Raw genomic sequence first — 23717 nt, 5'->3', positions numbered from 1 at the left:
TTTAATCTAGGTAACTTATATCTCTAGTGTTGTTTTTTGGCTTGTTTGAGGGTTTTTGTTTATTTACAATATGTTTTTCAACTCTGGCAAGTCACATGCCTCAGCAATGTGTACCAATAAAACAAACACATGAAAATATCTTTAGCAATCAGACTTTCAGTCTCATGACAGTTTTTAGGCAGTTAAACAAATGCCTTGGCATGCTAAAATGTATTTGCCTGCTACTCAGGGCCACTGGGAGAATTAATTACTTAATACGCTAGATTAAATCAGACATGGCTCTTTTGAGACAAAAATCTTCTCTGGGGTCGGCCAGACACGGTTTCCCCCTCCTCTCGTGGCCGGTGCTGTTTTCAGAAGCCCTGTGTTAGAGCACTCCCGGCACAACCTGTGACAGGAGGGCACTAAGTCCATCTGTATAAACTATCATTTAATTGGCCACAAAACCCGGGCTGCGGAGCGGTCGTGAGAGCAGAGATTGGGCTTTTCAACAGTGCTGCTGGAGTACCCCTCGCCGAGCCCGAGGCGGGCAGGCGGCTGGTACCAGGCAGCTCCAAAACACCCGTGTGGAATCAACAAACAGCTCCGAGTCGGGGTGACGTAAAGAGGAAGCCAACTCCATTACCGGCCTCCAAGTCGCAGGGAGTTTTGCAGGCGCCGGGGGGAGGACGGAGCCGTGACCGGGGCCCGTGTGCGGGGTCGCGGCGGGGCCGGGGCCGCCCCGTCGGGGCTCCAGCACCGCGGACAGCGCCCGGAGCCGCGGCCGCACGCGTGCCCGACCCCCGAGTCCCGGGGCTGATGGTGAACCCCGGCCCCGCGGGGCTCACCCACCCCCTCCCCTCGCTGTTCCCCTTCTGCTGGGCTCCTGTTCCCCTCACTGCCCCCCTCCCGCAGCGTCCCGACCTCCCCGCGGCGCGTTCAGTGCGGTCACCTGTAGCGAGAGCCGTCGCTTCGCTCCGGCCGCCCGCTCTCCCTCCTGACGCTCCGTTTTTCCCCGTTTCCAATCAATCCCGCGCCGTCAGCTCCGGCGCCCCCGCCTCCTCCCCGCCGCGGAGTGCCCCGACACTCCGTAAACACGGGGCCGGGGGATGCTGAAGCGGGCTGGGGTCCCCCGGGGCCGGTGCCCCGTGGCCCGGAGGAGCCGCCGCGCTCCCTTTGCCGAGCGGGGCACAAAACCGGCTCCGTCTGCGTGGCGGGGGGGCCGCGGCCGCGCTCCCCGGCGGGGCTCCGGGCAGACCTTCCCGGGGCTCGCCGCTCGTCCCCCGCACGCCGAGGGGCTCCGAGCAGCCCCCCGCACCCCGTTCCCTCCCGTCCCCGCCGGGCGGGCACTCACCGCGGGCTCGGAGGGCAGCGGGCGGGCGCTGCTGCGGAGCCGCCGCGGGCGCGCTCCCCGCGGGGGCGGCTGCGCTGCTGCAGCCGGCGGGGCGGGGGGGGCTGCGCCGGCACCGCCGACCCCGGCTCCCGGCCGCGCACGCAGGGCGGAGGGAGGGGGCAGGGATGGATGGAGGGAGAGAGGGATGGATGGAGGAGGGAGGGAGGAGGGCGCTGCAGCTCCTCAATTATTCAGCGCTTCCCCTCCCCGCCTGCCGCATGTGACCGCCGGCAGTACCCACGGGCCGTGCCGGCCCCGGGAGAGCTCCCTGTACGGGGCTGCCACCCCCGTGACCACCTCCCCTCCCCGTCAGTCCTCCCTGCCTGCCCAAGTGTCCTGAGGGCTGCGGGTGGCCTCCCCCAAACTGTCTGACTCCTGAAAATATAACTCTCCTGGCTGGCTCCTCCAGAGCAGGGCATTCCTCTCACAAGGGACAGAGCGTGGGGAACCTCGGTTTTGTTTTCTCCTTGAACTGCACTGTGAGATTTGGGTATTAATGCTGTAATCCTGGAACATGCAGAATTAGGACTAAAATAATGCCTCATGCATTGCAGCATGCTGTGCTGTCCAGCCCTCTGCACAGCCTGGCTGGGAGGAGTTAGGTATCAGGTGCAGGATATATTTAATATTTGATATCCTTAGCTACTTTAGAGCTAGCGGCTTTAGAGGATAGCTGGAATTCATGATCAAGATTATTCCTTTTTGCAGTTTTGTTTCTCAGTTTCTGCTATTTAGTTTTCTTTAGAAATACTCCCTGTCTGTATCTTTATTGTACCATTTTGACATCAAATCCAAACTGGGTTCATCTCCAGCAATGCCTGGCAAGGATCTGGTTTCCGTCTCTGTTACAGTTTCATTCTGTAGCTTCTAACAGGACCTATTCCTATCGAGGGCTGTGTCTCCAGTGGAGAGAAACCTTTCATCCTCCTCCAAAAACTGAAATAAATGTCTGCTGATAAAAGTTAAAGGTGGGATCCTTCAGTGCAACCAGTTCAGTTCAGAAGCCAATGTTTGCCTAACGTGAGTGCCCCTGACAGGAGCTGCATCACAGGCAGTGACCTTCTGGGGACATACAGACATTGACATTGCACAGATGAACACAGACGGTGTGGGGGTTGGACTAGGTGACCTTTACCCTTCCAACCCAAACTATTCTATTCTATATCCATGATCCTGTTTTTGGCCAGGAGAGCGAACCACATGTCATCTCCTATTTCCTTTCCAACCTTGACTTTTGTGGTAGTTTTTGTGTCTTTCCAGGTAAGTGCCATAATCTTCTTGGTTTCTCACCAGATTTCTTCCTCTCTCCAGCATAGCTTTACCTTTCTCTCTTCCCTCCCTCACAGAAGTCTCCTTGCAGGCCCTCTCTTCCCAGACAGGCACAGAAAAGACCTCTCCAGGGTTGCTGCTGGCCAGCAGAAGGTGTCATCACAGGATCTCAGGATGCTCTGTTCCCTTCCTGCCCTGCTGGCCAGCACACATCACATCATACAGCACAGAGCCAAAGTGCAGTCAGCTGATTCCTCTCCTCACAACCAGCAGTTTTGAAACCCTGTTTTTATTCTTTTCCTTATTCTTTGATTGCCTGAAAGCAACACCCAGAGCTGCAGTTGCTCCCCTGTCCTTGCCTGTGGTCCCCATGCTTCCCATTTGATTGTTGTTTCTCTTCACACCCTCTGGCTTCCCCCAGCTGCTTTACTCAGTCCCTGGACAGTGGATAGAGCTGTGGGTGGCTGGCAGCAGGAGCTTCCCTCAGTCTACATCTGTGCAAAAGAGAAAACCTTCTCCATTTGTTATTCCCCCTTGTTTAGCATCACTTTTAAGACCGTGGTGAACTCCAGCTGACAGCACCACCAGCCTTTTGTGCTCACACCCAACTCCTTGGTGCTTATGGAGTGTGTGAGTAAAGGACATGGGCTGGTGTGTTTCTGAAAGGATTGGCAGTGTGGCCAGGTTTTAAGGGGATTTATCTATGTGTGTGGGTTCAGAATAATTTGGTTCATGTTTATTAGTTGGAGCTAGTGTGCCAGAGCATGGGCAGTTTGGTTGGCAGCAGCAGAGAGGGGCTTTCTTGTCCTCTTAACAATCATTGTGCAGCACCAATATTCTACCCCCATCTTCCACCTTCCCTCTCCTGCTCAGAGATCTTTCTTCAGAGGACTTCACTGTGTAGTAACTTTCTATACACTGTTTTATCCCAGCCTTGATCTCCTTTTCATAAGTTTTCTTCTGTTTTATCCAGTGGCACCTGCTGTTAGCTATGCACTACAACCTGCCACCACCTTGAGTAATAAATGTCACAAACGTTTTGTCAGAGGATCACTTGAGCTCTTTCTCATTAATCTTTACCCTGTTCTCATGAGTTTTGTAGCTTCCAATCTTGCAGGAATTGAATCTTGGATTTTTACAGCTACCCCTCTAAAGTTTCTCTCCAGGTTGATTAAATGTAGATGAAGAACTGAATGAGGACAAGTTACTCTCTCAACAGGTCCCATCAGTGAGGTCGCTCTCACATTAAGGTGAAATTTTCCTTAGCAGCCAAGCACATGATGGTGCATTTGCTGCAGAATTTCCTCTGTCTTCAGGCACTGTCCAATTTCTAGACCAAACTAATTTCTCCCCACTTTTCTGTAGTAACTGGCCATCTGATTTGTCTTTTAAATACTTAATCCTATTTTTAATCTGACCAAGCCTTTGGCCTCAATGACACCTTGTAGCAGGGATCTCCACCAGCTGCTGTCTCATTATCTTGGCTATTTTTCTTCTCAGCATCAAATTTGACCATTCCAGCTTCATGGGGCATAATTTTCTCTTTTTTTTGACTCTAAATACAGAGAGAAGGAGCCAGCAAAAGCTGCCCTATTGACTTTCTCTCTTACTGTTATTAAAATGTTTGTTTACCTCTCATAATCCCCTCATACTTGTCTCATCCGTGACTAATTAATCATGCCATTTAAATACCACAGTTCCTGCTTTTCTGGGTTATCTCTTTGCTTGCACAGCTTTCTATTAAAACAGTCGATATCTTTTGGCCTGCTGACCCCTAGATTCTTCTAGGGCTTCCAGCATCCTCACCTTATGGGCCCTCTCTCCCATGAAATCTCCTCAGAGAGGAAAAGCTCATCTCCAATTCCGTTAGTTTGACGAGTTTTTCCTCAGTGCTGTTTCTCAAAATGTTCTGACATCGTCAAAACTGACTAATGGAATGCTCAAGACAGACAACTTGGGTTCCTCTTGGATTTACATCAGGGTCCCAATAAGTGTGCTTGGTCACCCCAAAACATTTTTGGTGGTCTCACAAAAGTGCACTGATTTGGGTTATGTTTCCAAAGAAAAAAACTCTTTGAAACTAAGAGGGAGAAGCTGCAGCACATTTCCTGTGCCAGTTGTGTGTCGTGTGTGTGCTGGCTGCCATCCCTGCAGCAGCCTCTGTTAGACCAGTGAGGCTGAAGGCACATCACACTCCTGTCACTTAGTGAAGGTGGTTGGAGAGTGTCAGCTGTGTGTTAGGAAGGACTGATATTTCATAGAAAAGCATTCCTGCAGGCACCAGGCTGCGCAGGGACATCACAGAAAGCAGCCACTGGGCTGCAGTGATGGGAGCTGGTGACCCCTCCAGCTGCTCGCTCTGCATGTCCCATGGCTCGTGCCCATGGCTCTGACAAGTGTTCTCTGATTGCATCTGTAGCATCACAAGCCATCTCCCAGAACTGCAGTATCTCCCAGACATCCACTGCAAAGTTCAGCTGACAATGTCTCTGAGCAGAGACCAGGTGGAGCCCTGCAGAAGTACTGGTATTTTTAGAAACATTGCCAGGATGTTTGGCCTCTCTTTTTCTTCCTTTTGCATCAATTGGAACCTCAGTGACTATAGAGGTCAGAGTGGTGGAGGCATCCATGTAGGAGGATAAGAAGAAGGATTAATCTTGCTGTCTCATCTGATGACTAGTGCCACGATGAATACCAGCATGAGGAAGGGCAGTCTTGTTATTAAAGCCCTGACTTGAGACTTATAAAACCTCACTTGAGTCACTGGCTCTGCAATAGGAGTCCTGGGTGAGTTTCAGAGTTCTTTGTATCCCAGTCATATGAAATTATATTGGAAGTATTGCCTGGTCTCAGGGAGTGAGTTGGCTGCACAGGCTGTAATTTCTTACAGTGAGGGATTATCTCTACTTTCTTTATGAGACCTCAGTGGGGCAGTTCAACTGGGGGAATTCACTTGCAATTAGCTGGACAGGTGAAAGAAAGTGCCTGGAGTGGTGAGTTGGGCATCCCTCCTCCCTGACCTCATGAGCTCTTACCCTGATGCACAGGGATTGCAGCCCTGACCCTGCTGGGCAGGGGATGAGCCCAGCACTCACAGTGCACCCTCTTCAATATTTAAATTACTTGTCTGTAGTGGAACTGGCCATGGGTTTAATTTATGCTTAGGACAGTGGAAAGGATTATTCTGGGGTTATTCTGCATTGCTAAGAGGCATCTTGGACAGGTTGAAAGGAAACACCCACATGGATGTTTCTCATAAACCTGTATCAGGCGCTTCCCTCTGCATGAGTGGTGCATGGGCATAAACAGAAATGGGTAAAACCCCAGCACAGCAAACCCTGAGAGTGCTTTGCCATTTGATGTCATCCAGCTAAAATTTCTCCCAGCCCCTTTCTTCCTTGCTCTGTGTCATCCATGCCAGGTTGAGCAGAGAAGATGGGTAATGCATCCATCAGACACATTCGCTGTTCAGAGACACACAGGGCGATGGAGCATTAAATAAATCCCTTTCAAATCCCCATGCAAACACACAGTCCAAGCCCGGCTCCAGCATGAGCTGTGGCCTCTCCCCTGCCTGGAGGAGGTCACTGGTGCATGCCAAAGAAGCGATGCCCTTTGGTTGTGCCACCACCACCCCCAAAGGAGAACAGCGGGACAGCAGCCTTAACCTCAGGCACAGGAGAACCGTGTGATGGGGCTGGGGGCTGCGTGGGGTGGGGACACCTGTGGGGACACCCCACCTGTGGGAGCTGCAGTCCCCAGTGGGGCTGCCCTTCCTGCACTGGGATGGGGGCTGCAGACGTGCCCTGGGGGGAGGCTGGGATAAAGCAGCTGCCAGCGAGAGGGGATTAAATGATTCAGTGTTTGGAGGCTGCTGCCTTATTTAAAGGACCACACACTATTTTTTTTCTTATTCAGAGAAGTCTGCTTTTAACAACCAAACCAGACAGAACTCTTTGTTCCCTTCTCAGCTTCTTCATCTCGTGGGTTAATATGAGTGTTTTGGGCCACTGTGTAGCTGCTAAGTGGGACCCATCCATCCAGGTCTCACCATCTATGCTGTGATGATTATGGATTAATCAAGTAATACTTGATCAGTTCCTGCTGTCCTGCAAGTGGGTTTAGCTCATCTAGATTTTGATTAAAGTCACAGGGTGAAGCTGATGGCAGGATTTTGGTCTTAGTTGTCTGTTCTGAGAGTAACAGACAAAGTAACAGACAAAGTAACAGCACAAAGATGATTCAAGTGCAGGGACATTTAGTGGAACTTGTTTGGAGATCATACACAGGCTGTGAGTCTGGATATAGAGTTGTCACAGGGCAACATCTCTGTGCCAGGCAGGAGTGTGGCTCCCCTTGGGTGCTCCCCAGAAAAGCAGCACTGATTCAATGTCTTTCAGTCCCCAAAGCCTGCCAGCCATGCTGAGATTGATGGGATGTGCCACAGGGAGCCTGCACCTGCTGACACTGACTTGTCTGGTGGTTCAGTGCTCAGTCCAGGATGGTGGGTCCTGGTGTTTGCCCTGTAAAGAGGTGTCTCTGAAGCTGAGAGGATTGCTTGGCTTAGCTTGGTTACTCACCACAGTAAAGCTGTGGTTCTAGCAGGAGCCACACTGGGCTACTTTTAGGCAGAAACTCACTTGTATCAGTAAAGAGCTTGGAGATCTTATTTTTAATCTGCTGTAGGAGCAGGTGCTGTAAATGGTTTGGTTAACAGTGTGGGAATGCTTTGAGGACAAGACTTTGGCAAGGGGACACAGCCTGGTTCACTCATCAGTGAGCAGGGGGCAGGGAATATGTGTTGCTACAGGGCTTATTCATAGACTCACAGAATAGTTGGGGTTGGAAGAGACCTTAAACACCATCTCATTCCAACCCCCTGCCACGGGCAGAAACACCTTCCAGCAGACAAGGTTGATCCAAGCCCCATCCAGCTTGGCCTTGAACAATTCAAAGAGGTGCTGCCCACTCCAGACTGTTTTTGATCACAGTATTCCCCTGCTGCCTCCCATGGCACCTACCTTGGACTCAGTTCAGTTCCCCATCACCTGTACCTTGTTTTAGATGGCTGGGAGAGCCAGGCTCTGGGTGGGCAGTGCTGCACCAAGGGCTGGGGTACACACACGAGCTGCTTGTCCCAGTGTGACACACTATGGGGACAGGTCCAGCTTAGTCTCTGCTGGGCTGTCCACAGACAGGAGAAGCTGATGTGGTGTCCTCAGTAACAGCAGTGTTACCCACAGTATTTGTTTTGGGTTTATACACAAAAGGTCACTCGCTGCTGCTGAGAACTCCAGGTAAAATCAGTGGTCTGCAGACTATTTTAGCATTTACTTGCCAAGTTTGACCCAGGGACTGAACTGTTCCTGCTTGGGTAAAAAAATTAAACATTTTTTTCTGGGGAAGGAAAAAAGAAAGATATGTGAATGCTTCCTGGGCATCATAGCTGGCTGTGTGATTTATCTATCTTGCTAATAATAATGGACAGGGCTTTGCCCATCCCAGCATTTGATGAGAGGCTGCTGTTTGCATGAGTGCATTTGCTTTGCATGCAAATAAGAGGGTTTATTGTCTGTTGAGTTTTTTTTTTCGCAGAAGTGCAGCTTTTTGCGTGTTCAGAATAATTGCTGCTGTCCCAGGAGCAGGCCTTGCAGGAAAGGGAAGGTTTATAAACATCCCAGGGTTGAAGCTCAGTAGCATCAGCTGTTCAGCAGGAGAGCACTGCACATCTGCTCTGAAACCGACAGCACTGCAGAACAAAAGAGGAAGGTATTGATCTGATAGTTTGTTGCCATTGACATTTCTATTGATCTACTCTTCCCCAATGATTTCTTACTGCTAAAGCCAAAGGCCTGTGCTGGGGAGGGTCAGCACTGAAGGCAAAAGCCTCATCCAGATGTGCACCATAGTGCATTTTGCCTTGGACTAAACACAGCTTCTCAGCTGAAGCTCAGCCAAGATATTTCAGCTGGGCTATTCCAGGTCTGTTCAACCTGATTTTGCATGTCAGCTGAAGGACGAGGAGCCAAAGCCTACACCTCAGAAGTCACCGTGGATTTAATATCGTAATGCAGCCTTGGCTGAGTGCTGCTTGAAAGAGCAGAGAGGCACGGATTGAATTACCTGCAGCATATTAGCTGAAATCTCCTATTCAAGACCCGCAGGGGCTGGTGCAGCTCAGCTTTCCAAGGAGGTTGATAAGATCATAGCCTGGGGTAGCACAGTTTTAGGTTTTAGTTTGGCATTCATTCTATCGTTATCAGCCGTCAGGGTCCTGGCTCCCTTAGGAGCTGCTGGGGGATCTCAGAGTGTGGCTGCCCCATCCCCTGGCTTTGGTGCCGTGACTTGCCCTGTGTCAGGTCCCTGACACAGCTCCCATGACCTGGACAACCATCCCTTATTGACCTTTAGCTGATACACAGGGAGGGGCTGTCCTTAGCCCAAAGAAGTTTTAAAACCAAAGCAAAAGAGGGGGCGGGCTCCAGATGGCTTCTCTAGAAAACAAAGGTTGGACTTTCAATAGTTTGTGTATCTTCTACTAACTTAAAATAGCTCCTTTCTGTTTGTTGAGGCAAACAAGACAAGACATTAATATGCACATGCCAGCAGTAAATAGGCTTCAAGCAAGCTTCTATTGAGCTGGAGGAGGATATTAGGACAGTGTGTTTTTCATCATTGATGTGCCAGCTAGCATGCAAAAGACTCATAGTGTGGGAAAAGGACTGGAAATTGAGGAAAAACCAAGTTTTTCATAGAAAAAAACCCTGTCAATACAGAATGCAAAGCAAATACTGTTTTCTTTTCTGGGTCCATGAGATCCGATGCTAAAAGTTCATGTTTTGATGAATTGGTTCTGGAGTGGGCCAGGTATTGACATGATGTAGCTCTTGAAATCAGGTGGAATGTACATAAATGAAATGCTTCTGGCATTGACCCATTCTGCTGCTTTCTTTTTTAAAATTTATTGTTATTTTCCTGGCCCTTGATGTTGTGCATTTATAAAGACAGGCTCTTAGAAATTACATGTCATGGAAAAATCCACTGGGCTTTTCCACAGAGGAGTTAATGGCTTTTATGAAAAGATTTACCTAATGTGAGGTGATGTTTTCAGTCTCATGAAACCAGCACTGAGCAGAACTGGAAATGAGAACTGAAGCAGGGTTTGGTGCCCTCTCTTCCATGCAGGGCACAAGGGAAAATGGTTTGCTTTGTTTCATGTTTTTTGGGTACAGTAGATTTCAATTAAAAAACAGGAGGATTGAACGAACATTTTTTTAATGTATCCAGTCAGCAAAAGAGAAAGAACCACATCAATTAGACAAACCAGATTAATGCTCAGGGTGTGTCCTCGCTGCCCACATAAAGCATCAACAGCCCAGCTTCTGCTCAAATACACCCTGATAAACCCAGGCAGTGACTGATCTATATTTACCTTCTTGATTTATGAGAACAGAGGCCAGCAGGGACTCTGAAGCATATGATTCAATCATGTTTCTCCTGGCTTATACAACTCCTGGTTAGGAAAGGCTGCCTGTTGCAGTCAGGGGAGGGGGCGAGGGAAAACCCCCTCCTTCCACCCCCACTCCTTGAGAGGGATGTGAGCCTTCAGTGTCCTCACCACCCAGGGCTGGAGATTTACATCCTGGATTCACCCTTGTCCAGTGTGGGTGCTGTGTTTGACTTGCTGTGTGAAAACCACAGCATTTGAGCTGCGTTTTGATGACCTGCATGGAACCACGAGCCAGGGCTGTGGGCTCACTGCCGTGCTGCAGGGCAAGGGGATGTGCTACAGCTCCATGGCCTCCCTGGGGACAACAAGGACCCCAGGTGCTCCAGCCATGCTGGGGGCTTGGCATGGTGGGCAAAGCTAATGAGAGGTGGCTGTTAACCAAACAAGAGCATGAGAAAACCAGCAAACAAACCTTGCAGCAGAGGAATCACAGAGCACTACAAAGGGAAGGAGGAGAAACCCTCTGTGCAGAGCTCATCATTGCCGTCTTTTACATTCGCAGCATCACAACTAATTAAAAAATGCTAATGCTTCAGTGTTTTCCCATCAGCCTCACAAAAAAATGGTTTTAATCCCCATTTCTTATTGCCATTCCATTTGTGCTGGCCCTGGGCTGATGGGTGCAGCACTGAGAACAGGGAACGGCCTCTGGGTCTTTCCCACTGGGAAGGATCAAGCTGAGGGACCAGGTACAAAGCTGCTCTGGGAATGGTAACCAGCAGCTGCTGACCCAGAAGCTGCTCCTGTGTGGTGGGCACTGGTCACCCCAGGGGTCAGTGGGGACCTGCCTGCACAGGAACAGCCCTACAGCAGGAGGAGCAGGAGCACCGATGGCAGAGGAAGGGATCAAACCCAGGATCTGTGCTTTAAGGAGAAATTTAAACTTCTATTATATTAACATCTTAATTGTGCTGATACAGGATTATTTCTAGTTTGAGATCTGAACAGAGACTTGGCCGCTGATTTTAGCATTAAGGAATTTCCTGAGGTGTTTTTATTACACAAATAGGAGTAAGAACAGTTGTGCATAATGAAATTTTGCTGTAGCACAGCACATATTGTAGTTTGAAACAGTTATTTAACCACCACCACCCCACACTAATGTATGTATAAACAGGCTTGAATTCCCACTTTCCCATTCCCTGGGGAGCACGAGCTGCCTGATGCCCTGTGCCACACACAGTGCCTGACACCACCAGCTCCTTAAATACATCACAGATGGACATGCCTGCAGGCAATTTTTAACCTCTTGTGCCCACACCAAATCACAAAGTCAGTCTGTCCTGGGGTTTTATGGAGTTTCTGGTGTTCAAGCACAGGAGAGGGGACTCAGGAAGATGTGGTTTGCTGGGTACTCCATTCTTTCCAATGCTCACTCTGGAAATAGCAGTCTAAGAGTGTAATCTCCCTTTTCCTGCTGGGCGTTGGTCTGGAGGTGTGCTGTGCTTCAACAGAGTTGCTGTGGAGCATCACTGGCCACTGCTGGGTGACTTATCCCTTGTCTCTCTCTACCAGCTGGTCCTTGGAAAGGTGGATAATGAACAAGGAGCTTTGACAATATGTGTTTTCCTTTTTATTTTTCTAAGCAAGAAACCCCAGTGATTTGTTGACACAGAATAAGTAACAGTTCATTTGCAACTCCCCAAATGAAGCTAAATTATTCTGAATAAATTAAACATTAAAACAGCATCTGAGCAAACCCAGTCTCCTGATGGAGTTTAGTCCTGCTTAGAAATGCAGATGTTCAGCCTAATACGTTCCTCAAAGGTAACCAATGTCAGCCCCTAACCACCTTCACAATTCCCTATATATAAGACTTATCCAAGCCTATCCTCCTTTTTTTTTCCTGGCTTTTCCATGACTTATAAGATATTATTTCCTGCTGGCAGTTGGATTGTCTGAGCATTTCCCAGTCAGAGCATGATCACAAGTGGGATAGCACCAGTCAGTCTCATCACAGAGCAGCACGGCAGCTCGGCCCTGGATTGATGAAAACAGATGAGCACTGAAATTGAAGAGTCGTTTGACATTGTGCAGTTAAAGGAAATGTTCTCCCTTATGATAATTAATGATTCTTGAAGGAAGGGGGGAGCAGGGGATGGGAAGCCCAGGGTGCTGCTGGCCAGGGAGAGGAGCGGGCAGGGGAACACATCACTGGCTCCTCTCTGCAGGAAAAGCAGTGGATATCTGTGGGAAGGAGAGAAATGCTACCCAACACTGAAGCAGAGATCTAGAGCTACCTTAGCAATCTCTAAGGAACTTTGTGATTTTGCCTCTGGTAGGAAGGATCACTGGGTAATACACAGCTGTCAAGAGCCAAATCTGGCAGTGGAGCAGTGCTTAAATCAGAGCTGGATTTCCCTGCTTGTTCTACTTTATTGGTGCCCTTCCCTGACTTTTCCCCCTGTTGAGGTTGTAAATTTTGTCAAAATGTAACTGCAGAGCTCTGCATTTTAATCCCATGTAATTACAGTCCTGGGGAACTCGGTCATCCCCTGCATCAGCCATCATCCCTGTCCCCCTGCCCCGGCAGAAGCAGATTGAGGAGCTGTCACAGAAGGCTGCTGGACGCGAGGGTTTTGTTCTCCTCAGAGGCCTTTCTTGTCCCCTCTGCTGTCACTTTCAGAGCTGTGACCAGACGTTCGCTGGCACAGGGACAACCTGCCGCCCATCACCCCCTCCCGGGGCAGGGAGGGACACAGGAGCCACCCCAGCGGCTCCTTCAAAGCGGCCGTGACTCCGCCGGGCGCTGGGGGCTCCTGGCTTGGGAGCAGGATGAGCCAGGGGAGGCACAGGCTCAGCCGGCAGAGTCAGCTGATGGCCTCACAAGGCGGCTCAGCTGGGCTGATTCACATGGTGGAGGGTCCTACCCACCTCCATCCCACCCACCCACCCACCCACCGCCTCCATCCCACCCACCCACCCACCCACCGCCTCCATCCCACCCACCCACCTCCCCCTTCTGCTGGGTGAACACCAGCGCTATGGGGCGGCTGAGCGGGGGTGCCATCATCACGGCAATTGTGATGGAGATAAACACGGGGAAAGAAAAAAAAAATAAAAAAATAGTCTTCCCATTCCGTTTAAAGATCCGGGAAAACTGGTTTTCTGTTAAAAGTTCTCAGTGTACCCTGGCAGGATGTCTGGTGTCCTCCTTGTCCAGCAGTGTGGTAAGTGTGGGCTTGGGAGGGCTTGCAGCAAGTTTCTTCTCCTGGTCTTCAGCTCAAAATATCTTGTATTAGAGGAAGGAAATGCTATCTATGAAACTTATTTTCTTTATAAGGATGAGGATGGCTGTTAGAATGTAGAGAAAATCAAGCAAAAAATAATATTTCAGGCAGCTGTTTTGAGGAAGATTCCTACTTTTATTTATTTTATCTGCTTGTCACTGTTGCTTTCCAATTCCTTCCATGTGTTTAGTCCGCACACTTCTCAATTTTCCTTGCTTTTTCAGCTGGGTTCTGTGTTTTCCTTCCCATCCTCTAAATCTCGCCGGTTTGCTGCATCCCACAGATGATGCAGCTCAGAGTCAATAATCCTTTCCTGGAGAAATTGCTTCTGACAGGCTGGAGACCCAACTGAACCAAAGACACCTACAGAGTGCTGTGGCTTCCTCTGGGCTCCCAGCACCTCCCTGAACAGGAGATGGGGTGTGACTCACAAGGCAGCTCTCATATCAGCTGCCACCAATTAAAAATGATTTTTTTTTGTATTAATATAGAAGCAGAATTTCCTTTGCCTTTGTGTCAGGTTGGTTTTCAAATGTGCTGTTTGGTGCTGATGGGAAACAGTCTCAGTCCTGTAGCCCTACTGAACTGAAAAACAAGAGGTCCTTACATGAAGGAAATGTAAGGACACAGTAGAATCATTGAAAAATACCAGTATGGATACAACATGTTGTAATTGTTGTGTAATTTGTTTTGTTTTGTATGTGTACAACAGGTAATTTTTGTGTAACATGGGATTCAAAATAGCTTCATATATATCTGCTACTAGTGGCACCCATCTACCTAAAGAACTTTATATAAAAACAATATTATTACAGAACAGACTGCAAAAGGGCACCTCTTTAACCCAAAATACGTCAATTTGTCATTGTGATAAACATTCCTGTTTGGTTGTGTGGACAGTAGACGTGCATCAGCCCAAGCTTTTTCACAATAACAATATTAAAGATGGAAATGAATGTTTAAAAAAGATGAATTTTAGTTATTACTTGGGTTTTTGATTGAAGACTTTTGTGGCAGCCACAGAAGACCTTACAAAAGAATGCTGCAAGCACAACTGTTGACTTTTTAAGCAAGGGCAAAAGTTTAAAATACATGGCAGAGAGTGAATAAAAACAAACCAAGTGGTTTGCAAGCAAGCAAATCATGCTGTCAAGTGGTCATTGCACGCAGGGGAGAGCCCATGGCAACTGCAGCACATTGCTGGCAGAGTGCTCTTGTTGGGTCTGGAAATTCTTGTCCAAAGCTCAGAAAAATCAAGCAGCCTCTATTGAGTCCCATGACCTTGAGATTAGGCAGGATGTAAAACAAGGAGGGCACGGACAGCAATAACTTGTTTTGAAAAAGTTATGCAAATTATGTTAAAAGACACGATTTAAAATATTAGTTCTGGCAGAGAGATTGCTGGAGTTTTGGTCAAGGGGAGCAAACACTCAATAAATTAAAAAGTCAGGAGCTGGCTCTATAACGATAGATTTGTAAGCAAATGCTGGCTTTTGTGGTTGGTGTGAAATGTGCTGGGGAAGGGTTCCAGCTCAGCGGCTTTCTCAGGGTAGACATTGCCATCAACAAATCCATCTGAAGGAATGGCTCAAGTTTGCTCTTTTGTAAGCACTCAGGAGCCTCACAAAGATTTACCAACTCTTTTTCTCATTTTCTTTAGAGATGGGGTTTTTTCTAGAAGAGAGCTGTGGTTTATTTGTAAATGTAAGAGAAAAACTGAGCAGAGCCCCCTCTGTGCCAGTCCAGCACCATTGTAAGCAAGGGTTAACTTGTATTTTAAAATTAAAAGTCATGCCTAGTCCAAGAAGCTAATTGTCTTTTTGTTTTGCTTTTTAATTATTTTTTTTTATGCTGGAAATACACATCTGTTTGATGCTTTCAAGACAAAGTCTAGAGTATATAGAAATATTTCTTTTGTTATTTAATCTGGTAAATCTGTGGTGCTATTATTCACTATGGCTTTGTCTCCACAGGAAAAAAGGAGACTATAGACTACAAGGAGGAGCTGGCAAATAGAAATCGGTTTTTGGCAGTGCAAATAGTCCTTAATAGCAAGGGGAAATTTAGAAAATTTAAAAGATGGATAGACAGTGGTAATTTCTTCTGTGTGGAAGGGAGGTGTTGTTTTGGTTTTAATTCCCCTCCCAGCTTCAACATTTCCAGAGTATTGAACAGTTTCTTTTGTTTTCTTAAAACTAATGTTTTTCCTGAGTACACAGTGGATGAGCCAAAAGGAGAGCTCTAAACAGTGAGGGTGGGGTATATCCTAAAAATGTGTGTAATGCTTTTTGGGCATGCAAAATCATGACCTGGATGTGGATGCATGTTTTCCTCTGCCTCGCAGGAGGCTGAGCCATGGAAGTAATTTGATTCAGCTGGATTAAACTTCAGCCAAACAGTGGGCAGAAATGAAGGAAAGAAAAGCAATAACTACAGATTAGAATGGAAAAAAAACCCTCTGGGTTTGGGTTTGTTTCTTTAATTATCACATTGGTTGATTAATCTGATAAAGTGGCATTTTGATATCTGTGCTTGCTTTTTCCCCCAAACTGAACATACCTGTTCCCTGCCTGCATCTGCCAGGCAGTTCCAGGCCTTCTCCAGTAGCCAAAGCAGTCACAGCTTTCATTCCATCAATATAAGCCAGAAACATGTGGTTGGCCAAAACTTTGCTCTGGGGATGGCACAATACTTCTGAGGTCTGAGCCTGACCCCAGACCTTCAGGTCTGTGCCACCATCTTCATAATGACCCACCTTCATGATGAACTTTTTACTTAGGGGGGTTTGGAGATAAACTCAGGAATGCTTGTGGAGGGATACTGATACACTGAGATCCTCTGGTCCTTAAAACAGCTACAAGAAAACCAAATTAGACATTAAAGATTTTACTTCTCTTTTCAAATTATTGAAATGACATTGGAGTGGGAGGCATTAGTCTCACACTGCTGAAGAACATTGATTAATCCCTGCTCTGCTTTTTCTTTTTGCTCAGAAAATATCCATTTCTCTTGCAGAAACAATTTATTTGCAGTGTGTATGTGCAGAGCAATGGGATGTCCCGTCCCCATTTTCATTTTGTATTTATGGAGAACAACTTTGTTGCTTCTTCATGTCTGGATATTTAACATTCACGTTCCCCTCTGATTTTTGCCACCTGAACATTTCTCATTTCTGTGTTTTTTCAGCTGAACATTTCTTACTTGGCACAGGCAGATAGTGATAGGACAGGGGGGGATGGTTTTAAACTAAAAGAGGGGAGATTTAGATTAAATGTTAGGAAGAAATTCCTTATTCAGAGGGTGGTGAGGCCCTGGCAGAGGTTGCCCAGAGAAGCTGTGGAGGAGCTGAGGAGACACTGGCATCTCCCAGTCTGATTGCACAGGCTGCTGTGAATCCCCAGCTGGATTTACCCTGTTCCTTTCCAAAAGATCAAGGCAAGTGGGATCCAAGACAAAGGCAGCTTGGTGAGAGTCTGCTCTGTTTAGCTGTGGGAAGATGTGAAGGAGAAGAGCTCGTCCATCACTGCTCTCAAGAGCAAAATATAACGATACAGGATTTCTTCAGGAGATATTGCTAAGAACCCATCACTCACCCACAGTCTCTCCCTGCAGTTATTTTTCTTCTATTGAGTGCACAAAAAAAAAGAGGTAAAATTTCTGTCTTTCTTGTCTAGTGCAATTGCTTTACTTCCCATCCTGTTCAGTCCTGTGCTCAATGAATCCCCCAGGCTGTCAAGGCTGTGCTGAGTCCCCTCTTGCAGGTAAAAGGGGCCCTGCTGGGTAGCACTGGAGATAAAATCTTATATATAACCAAGGTTTGGAACAGGAGGGCTGGGTGATGTTTTTCCAGGATGACTTTGAGTGAAATGTCTATGTGCTTCTCATAATCTTCATAGGGTAACCAAATGCAGAAGGACTGGAGGGCAGTGGAAACCAAGAACTGTTTATGGAGCGGCTGGAAGCAAGGTAGGGAGTTTGCAGATAGGGAACCATCAGTGATATCTGAGTGCTGGAAAGTGGCACAGGACTGACAGATGGCAAAAGGCATTTTACAAAACACTTTGCTGTCCTAGTCACTCTCTTTGCAGTCTGTTGGACTCTGGTCAGAGAGACCTCTGGAGCATGCACTTAATATTCTGAAATAATAATACAAGTTTAGTGATAGTAATAGTGTTGTCAGAATTAGCCAGTATTTTCCTTTTGAGCTGTTAGGATGGAATAGTTGACTGCCTTGCTGTTTTCATTTTCCTTATTTTTCTTTTTCTATTTTACATTGTAAAAGACCTGACTGATGTCAATTCAGAGTATCCCAGGCCATGCAAACTCTGCTGATGCTGGGAGGACCAGCCTGCACCAGCTCCTGGCCCACCTGGTGCACACACAAAGCTGTTGTTGAGTGCTCATAAAAACACCTTGCTGTGCTGGGATTGTTCTGGAGGTTGGTAAAATAACTCTGAGTTTCTGTGAGAGGAATGAAGAACTCTAAAGCACTTAAAATGGGTAAAGGAGGAGAGAATGAGCCCTTTCCTGATAACTAACAGCCAGCATGGGGTCAGGAATTATTACTCATGGTTCTCCCAGCACAGCCGTCCATAATGCCTTTTCTTTTTTTTCCCCTTTAAGTTTGAAAAGAGCTGTGTGTAGATGAGATTATCATTTTAATGCTGAAGTTGCAGCACACGCTGTGTGATCCCGTGGTGGTGTCTGGGGGCGAGGGATTGAACTGCTTCTCTTCATGCCACGGAGCTGCCTTTGCTGCTGAGTGCGTGGGGAAACAGCATGTCAGCTTTGGTAAATTGGGGTATTGGGTCCCTTATTATCCCAGACTACCACAGATGTTTCCCTGTCTCCATCTTTTGTGCTGTTGGCCTCCTTTTACATTTTCCTTTGTCAGCCTTCCCGGTGCCCGTGGGACGTGCAGTGCCACGCACAGGGCACATCCCACGGGCTGTGTGGGAGGGCAGTGAACACATGTGAAGCCATGGATGAGCATTTGGTGCATCTGCACACAGATTCCAACTGCTCTGCTCTGGCTGCTGCAGCCGTGTTTCCAGGTTAAATATCTTCAGGAGCTGGGAAACAGCTCAGTATCCAAGAAAAATCCAATTGACTGTACAATAGCCTGGAAATTGTTCTTTGATCAAGTAGCGCTCTCATATCACCATAAACAGTGGAGAAACAAAAACTAGGTTACAGGATGGCTTTTTTTTTTTTTTTCCATTGTTCCATTTAATTTGATAGCCTTTCCTTGGGTATGCAAGTGCTTCCTCCCTCTTTCCCTGAACATAAAACACAGATGGTGCAGTACTGCCTGCATTACACAGACAATAAAAGGTATTTAACTTTTTTTAAAAATACATTTCAAGCAGTAGAGAAGGAAAAACATCCTCAGAGTTTTTGAGACATCCTTTAGCCTAAGGCCTGGCCTAAAGAAGGGAAAGACTGGGCAGAGAGGATGAGCACTGGAGGAATGGTGCTAAATGCAGGTTACAGTGCAAAACTCAGCCTGGGTTCCATGTTTAGGGTTTCCCTTGGCTTTGTTAGGAGATGTCTGGAGAAAGCAGACACTGAAGCAAGCAGCTCTGAAATAATTTACTGAAATGAAGAGTGCTCCCTTGAAGAGGACAGTGGTGCCCTTGAGGGAGGGTGACTCCTGAGCCACGAGCACTAAGCTGGTGGTGAGCCCAAAAACCCCTCTGGCCTTGGCTGTCCTTCCCCTCTCTTCAGAGCAGGTTCTCCCTGTTCAGACTCCAGTATAAATTTCCATTGCAGCAGAAGCAACACAAAACCATATTAAGGAAATTGAATATGGCATTAGTCATTCCCTAGGCAAGAGCCCTGCCTGAGGAGGAGGAGAAAAGCAGAGTAAGGCATCACACCATGGTTTCAGTGCAGTGCCAAGGCAGCCAAAGCCCAGACCTCCCTCACTGCTGCTCAGGGACAGCAATATGTTCAGTACTGAGCATATTTCACAACATTGGTCTGTCAATAGTGTCAATTCATCCTGTTCTTTTTATAATTCCTCTCACTCCGATCCATGAGGGATTAAGTGAAGAAATACAGTAATTCAGTGGATTGTAGAAGGATTATCCAGGTTTTCCTATCAACTACATCAGGAAGGCATTGTAACTGGAAAACTGCAAGTTCAAGCTTCCAAGATTAACCCAAATAATGTCATGTTTTGCTAAGTTCAGGAGCCTTGGCTCACATTTTACCTTTGGATTCACAGATAGTTTCTGTGATAAAGGACTGCGCAAACCCAACAACAAGTATTGACCCAAGTTGGAGTTTGAGGCTACATTTGTGCTCATGTTCAAGGACCCTGGGGTCCCTTTTCCTGGTGCAGGAGGTCAGTCCTTGATGCCATTCAGTTTTTAGAGATGTCCACTGCACTCCCCAGGCATGGTGCAGATGGGATGGGTCATGGGATGAGATGGGATCATGGTGCATCAGGATGGGTCAGTGCTCCCCACAGGTAATTTTCACAAAACTTTATGTTCTGCAGCTTGGGAGAGTTAAGCTTTATGGACATGGAAAATCCTGTGCCAGCTGGCCAATATCTGAGAGAATGCTCCCAAACCTATTTAATTTATTAGCAGTGAAGTAGCCTGATAGAATTGATGGTTTTATTTCTGGGACTGGAGCTTCTTTCAAGATTTAGTCATTTGGAGGTGATGAACCTTTCCCTCAATAAAGACTTTTGGATTTGACCCAAAGTAAATTAGTTCAGATGAGTCAAAAAGCCAAGCAAAAAAAAGCTCAGATGGCCTTATACAAACCATAAGTTGTGTATGAAGAGTTATGGAGGCATAACTTTATTCTTTATATTCTTTATATATTAATGAATATATATATTGGGTTTGAACTGAACCCAGTTATATATTAATATATTCTTTATTGTCCTGTTCTTTTGGTGTTCCAGGGAATACTTTAGGCAAATACCATGGGAATAAAGGAAACATTTTTGTCAACAGAAAATCCTCAGATAGTCTCAAAAGGGTAACTCTGCTAATAAATCTGTTGAGGGTACGTTCTGCCTTGTGCAGAAACTGCTGACTGTTATGTACAGTGCTTAAACTTGATTACTTCATGTCTTGCAACTCTAATCACCTCTGAGTGTTAACATATGCGAATTAGGGAAAGGATTAAAATTATTCTTGGGAGTAAAATGTGTTCTTTCTGATGAAGCATAAAATTAGTTGTCTCTTGGGGAAGGCCCAGTTGAACTGTTGTTTACAGGGGTTTCTTTCAGAATTGGGGTATTGATTGCTTTGGTTCAGATTTAGTTAAAAAAAAAAGAGAAAATATTTGCCATATGTTCAGGACCACTGTGTGATGTTTTGTTTGCTGACAGTGATGTTGCTTGCTGCAAGGTAACACCAAGTTATCCCAGGGCTTCCTTTCCACTGTTGCTTAACTTATAATGGATGACTCTTTTCAGGCAGAGAATGGCTTCTCCTATTAGGGAAGATGAGAAAGAGTTTGATTTGAAAAATTAAATTTAAACAAGACAGTTGTTGTCCAGGCAGTCTAGAGGAAAGCAGGAACACACATAAACCAGGGGCATGAGAAGCAGGATCACAGGAACAGACTGGCTGTGCCCAAGGGAAATGCCAAGGCAGAGCAAGAAACCACTGTTTTAACCCCACTGCCTCTGTTGTGTTTGTGTGGATAAATGAGTCAGGATTTGCATGGAAGAGATTGTTGTTGCTCCATTTTCTGAAATTAGAAAATCCATAGGGAAGAGTCAAAGCCAGTAAATGACTCTTAGGAAGAAGGCTGTTTCACTTCGTTTCATTCAAATGACCTTCACATTAGATTTTACCAGCTGGGCTATGACCACAATAATCAATTGAAAGCTGAGTCACAGGTACTTGAATCACTCTGTGAGTCATGTCTAATCCAGGATATTTCTGTGAAGATCCCTGGGGTTCCTGGACAGTTGTCTGGGGCAGGTGAGATACACTGTCCTCACAAAGTGCTTCCATCCCTTGCTGGCTGTGGAGGACCTGGATGAGATCTCAGAGCAGGCAGAAACCCTTCAGGCAGCCACATCCTGTCACATTATGATGGTGAAGCCATCCTGAAGCTGGTGGACTTGGCAGTATTAGATTTATGGTTTGACTCAGTGACCCTAGAATTCCAGCCTAGGGAATTCTATGAGTTTACATCACTCTTTGCCCAAGCAGAGATGAATCTGGTGACAGGGCTGGGAGCAACCCTTGGGACAAACTGAAGTCCAAAGACCACCTAGACAGTGGTGAAGGACCACCAGAGTACAGGCACCTGCCCTTCCAAATTCTCTGACAATGGCACATTTTACAGCTGCTGTTCTCAATAAGTTCCCAGCTGATCATACTTGTGATCTACAACAGCTCTGTTAATTCCTGCTTTTGTATCTGTGCCATGGCTCAGCAGGCAGTGATTAGGTGTAGCCTGGCAAGAGTGTGTGCCAGCAGCATTAGTGGCTCCTGCTTGGCTAGAGCAGGGAATGGAGAGTTCTCACAATGGGGTTTGAAACTTTATGCTAAAATTTAATGTCTAGAAAATAAGGGGTTTGTAATTTTAATCCAAATAAGTCCAAGCAGGTAATGTTTGTGTTGTAAAGATTGGTAAGGCTGAGCCCTCAAGGAGATGAATGCTTCAGGGACAACTAGAAAAGATTCGGAGTCAGAGGTTGATTAATTTTCCATTCACAGCAGAGACCACCATTTCTGTGAGTCTGTCTGTGGGCAACCTGCACTCAAAGACTGTAGAAATATGTCATTTTTGTCATATCTGCTGGTTGGAGCTGCTGGGCATTTGTGTAACACTGATGAAAGAGATTGAAAAGTTGTTAGAGCTTGCTCAGAGGACTTATGGATGAGCCACAGGTCTCACAGCAGTGAGGAACTGAATATCCTCATCATCCTCCAAATGGAACATCATGTTCCTTTAGAAATCTTTTATGAATTCAGGTGGTCATCTGAGCCCCTGGGCTGCCATTTTTCCATGTGAGCCATTTGCTTTTGTGCTAGATTTAGTCTGCAGCACTCACCACAAAGAGTTCAGTCAGTTCAAACCCAAGGCTTTTGCAAGGAGCTGCTGAGCAGGCCACTGGGCTTCTCTGCAGTGTCAGCATCATTAAAACTCCATGGTAGCACCTAAATTTGCTCCAAATAACCCCAAATCAACATTTTTCCCAGATGAGTGAAGGGTGTTGGCTGGGCTTATGGCTTTGCTTTATGGGCACTCTCCTGTCTTCCAGTTCTCTGTGGTTTTTCTAATGAAGAGTTAACCAGATTATTCAAAGGGTGGAGGAGACTTGCCAGACATAACAGTATTGGTTTAATTTCCTTCTGTGTAATCACTTCTGCACTCATTTTTCATAAAATTTATTTCCATTTCATCTTCCCCCCCCAAAAAATAGTTCTTTTTGAAGATATGCCAGGACAATTAAAAGAACACTGCAAGGCTGCAATGATGTCACACATGGGCTTCATGAGCCATTTGCAATAAAAATATCTGTGGCAGCATTAGATTGGATTTCCAGGGGCCAGACTGCACTTCCAGGGCCTGGTGTACTTAGAGCTACAAGTTACTGTCTTCTGCCTGTCATCAGAGCAGTCAGGTTTTAATTGCAGTTCTGTGTCATGCAAAGCTGGACACGGTGTGTAACACCAAATAACCAAATTTAGCTCTTCTGAAACTTAAGAAAAAAGCTCCTAGTTATAATGTCTGGCAAAGAAGCTTGAAATGTGACTCAGTATGGTGGGTCTGTGTGGATTGTGGGGACAGCAAATCTCACTTCTGAGAGGGTGAGCTGCTCTGTTCATCCCCATGAGACACTTTATGAGACTCAGAGAAAACGATGAGGACACCCTTGTTTGAATTTAAATGACTTTTTTCTTTCATCCATCTCTGGTCTGTGCAGAGGTGGCTGCTGGGAGGAGTCAAGGCTTGCCAAGGGTTAGACAACATCACTAAATTCCTGCTGAAGCTCTCAAAGTAGGCATGAAGAAGGCTGGAAATCTGAACAGCCTCTGCTGTTAAAGTTGAAGTTGCCTCCTACACAGAGTGATTTAAGTCCTCACTCCTCCAGACTTCAGTTGTGGAGTAAATAAGTGGTGTAGTTCAGCACACAGCGAAGAACAACATTGAATTTAATACTCCCAAAACCTTCAAACAAGAAAACTTTCCACAGCAGTCACTCAAATTGTACATTAATTAAAAACAAAGATCTTAAAATACACTGATGACAGATTTAATTCAAGAGGGAGTTTCTGCAGTTCAGTTTACTGGAAGCCATGCAAATATACCATGGTGTGGGCTGTAGTTTCACAGTGAAGCAGCTTGA

General features: G+C 46.6%; 1 protein-coding gene across 1 annotated transcript in view; it reads right to left on the bottom strand.

Annotated features, from left to right (window-relative positions):
- The window catches only part of SLC7A14 (solute carrier family 7 member 14), a 29768-nt gene extending 28775 nt beyond the window's left edge, over positions 1-993 (bottom strand). The window contains exon 1 of the mRNA XM_005525098.2: positions 932-993. The gene's annotated coding sequence lies outside the window, so the exon portion shown is untranslated. The remainder of the gene's footprint in view (positions 1-931) is intronic.
- Between the last annotated feature and the right edge of the window lie 22724 nt (positions 994-23717).

This window comes from Pseudopodoces humilis, chromosome 11, assembly GCF_049639895.1.
Source record: "Pseudopodoces humilis isolate 2021_Gansu_Grassland_sample_001 chromosome 11, ASM4963989v1, whole genome shotgun sequence".
Classification (NCBI taxonomy): domain Eukaryota; kingdom Metazoa; phylum Chordata; class Aves; order Passeriformes; family Paridae; genus Pseudopodoces; species Pseudopodoces humilis.
This window is presented reverse-complemented; position numbering and strand designations above follow the sequence as displayed.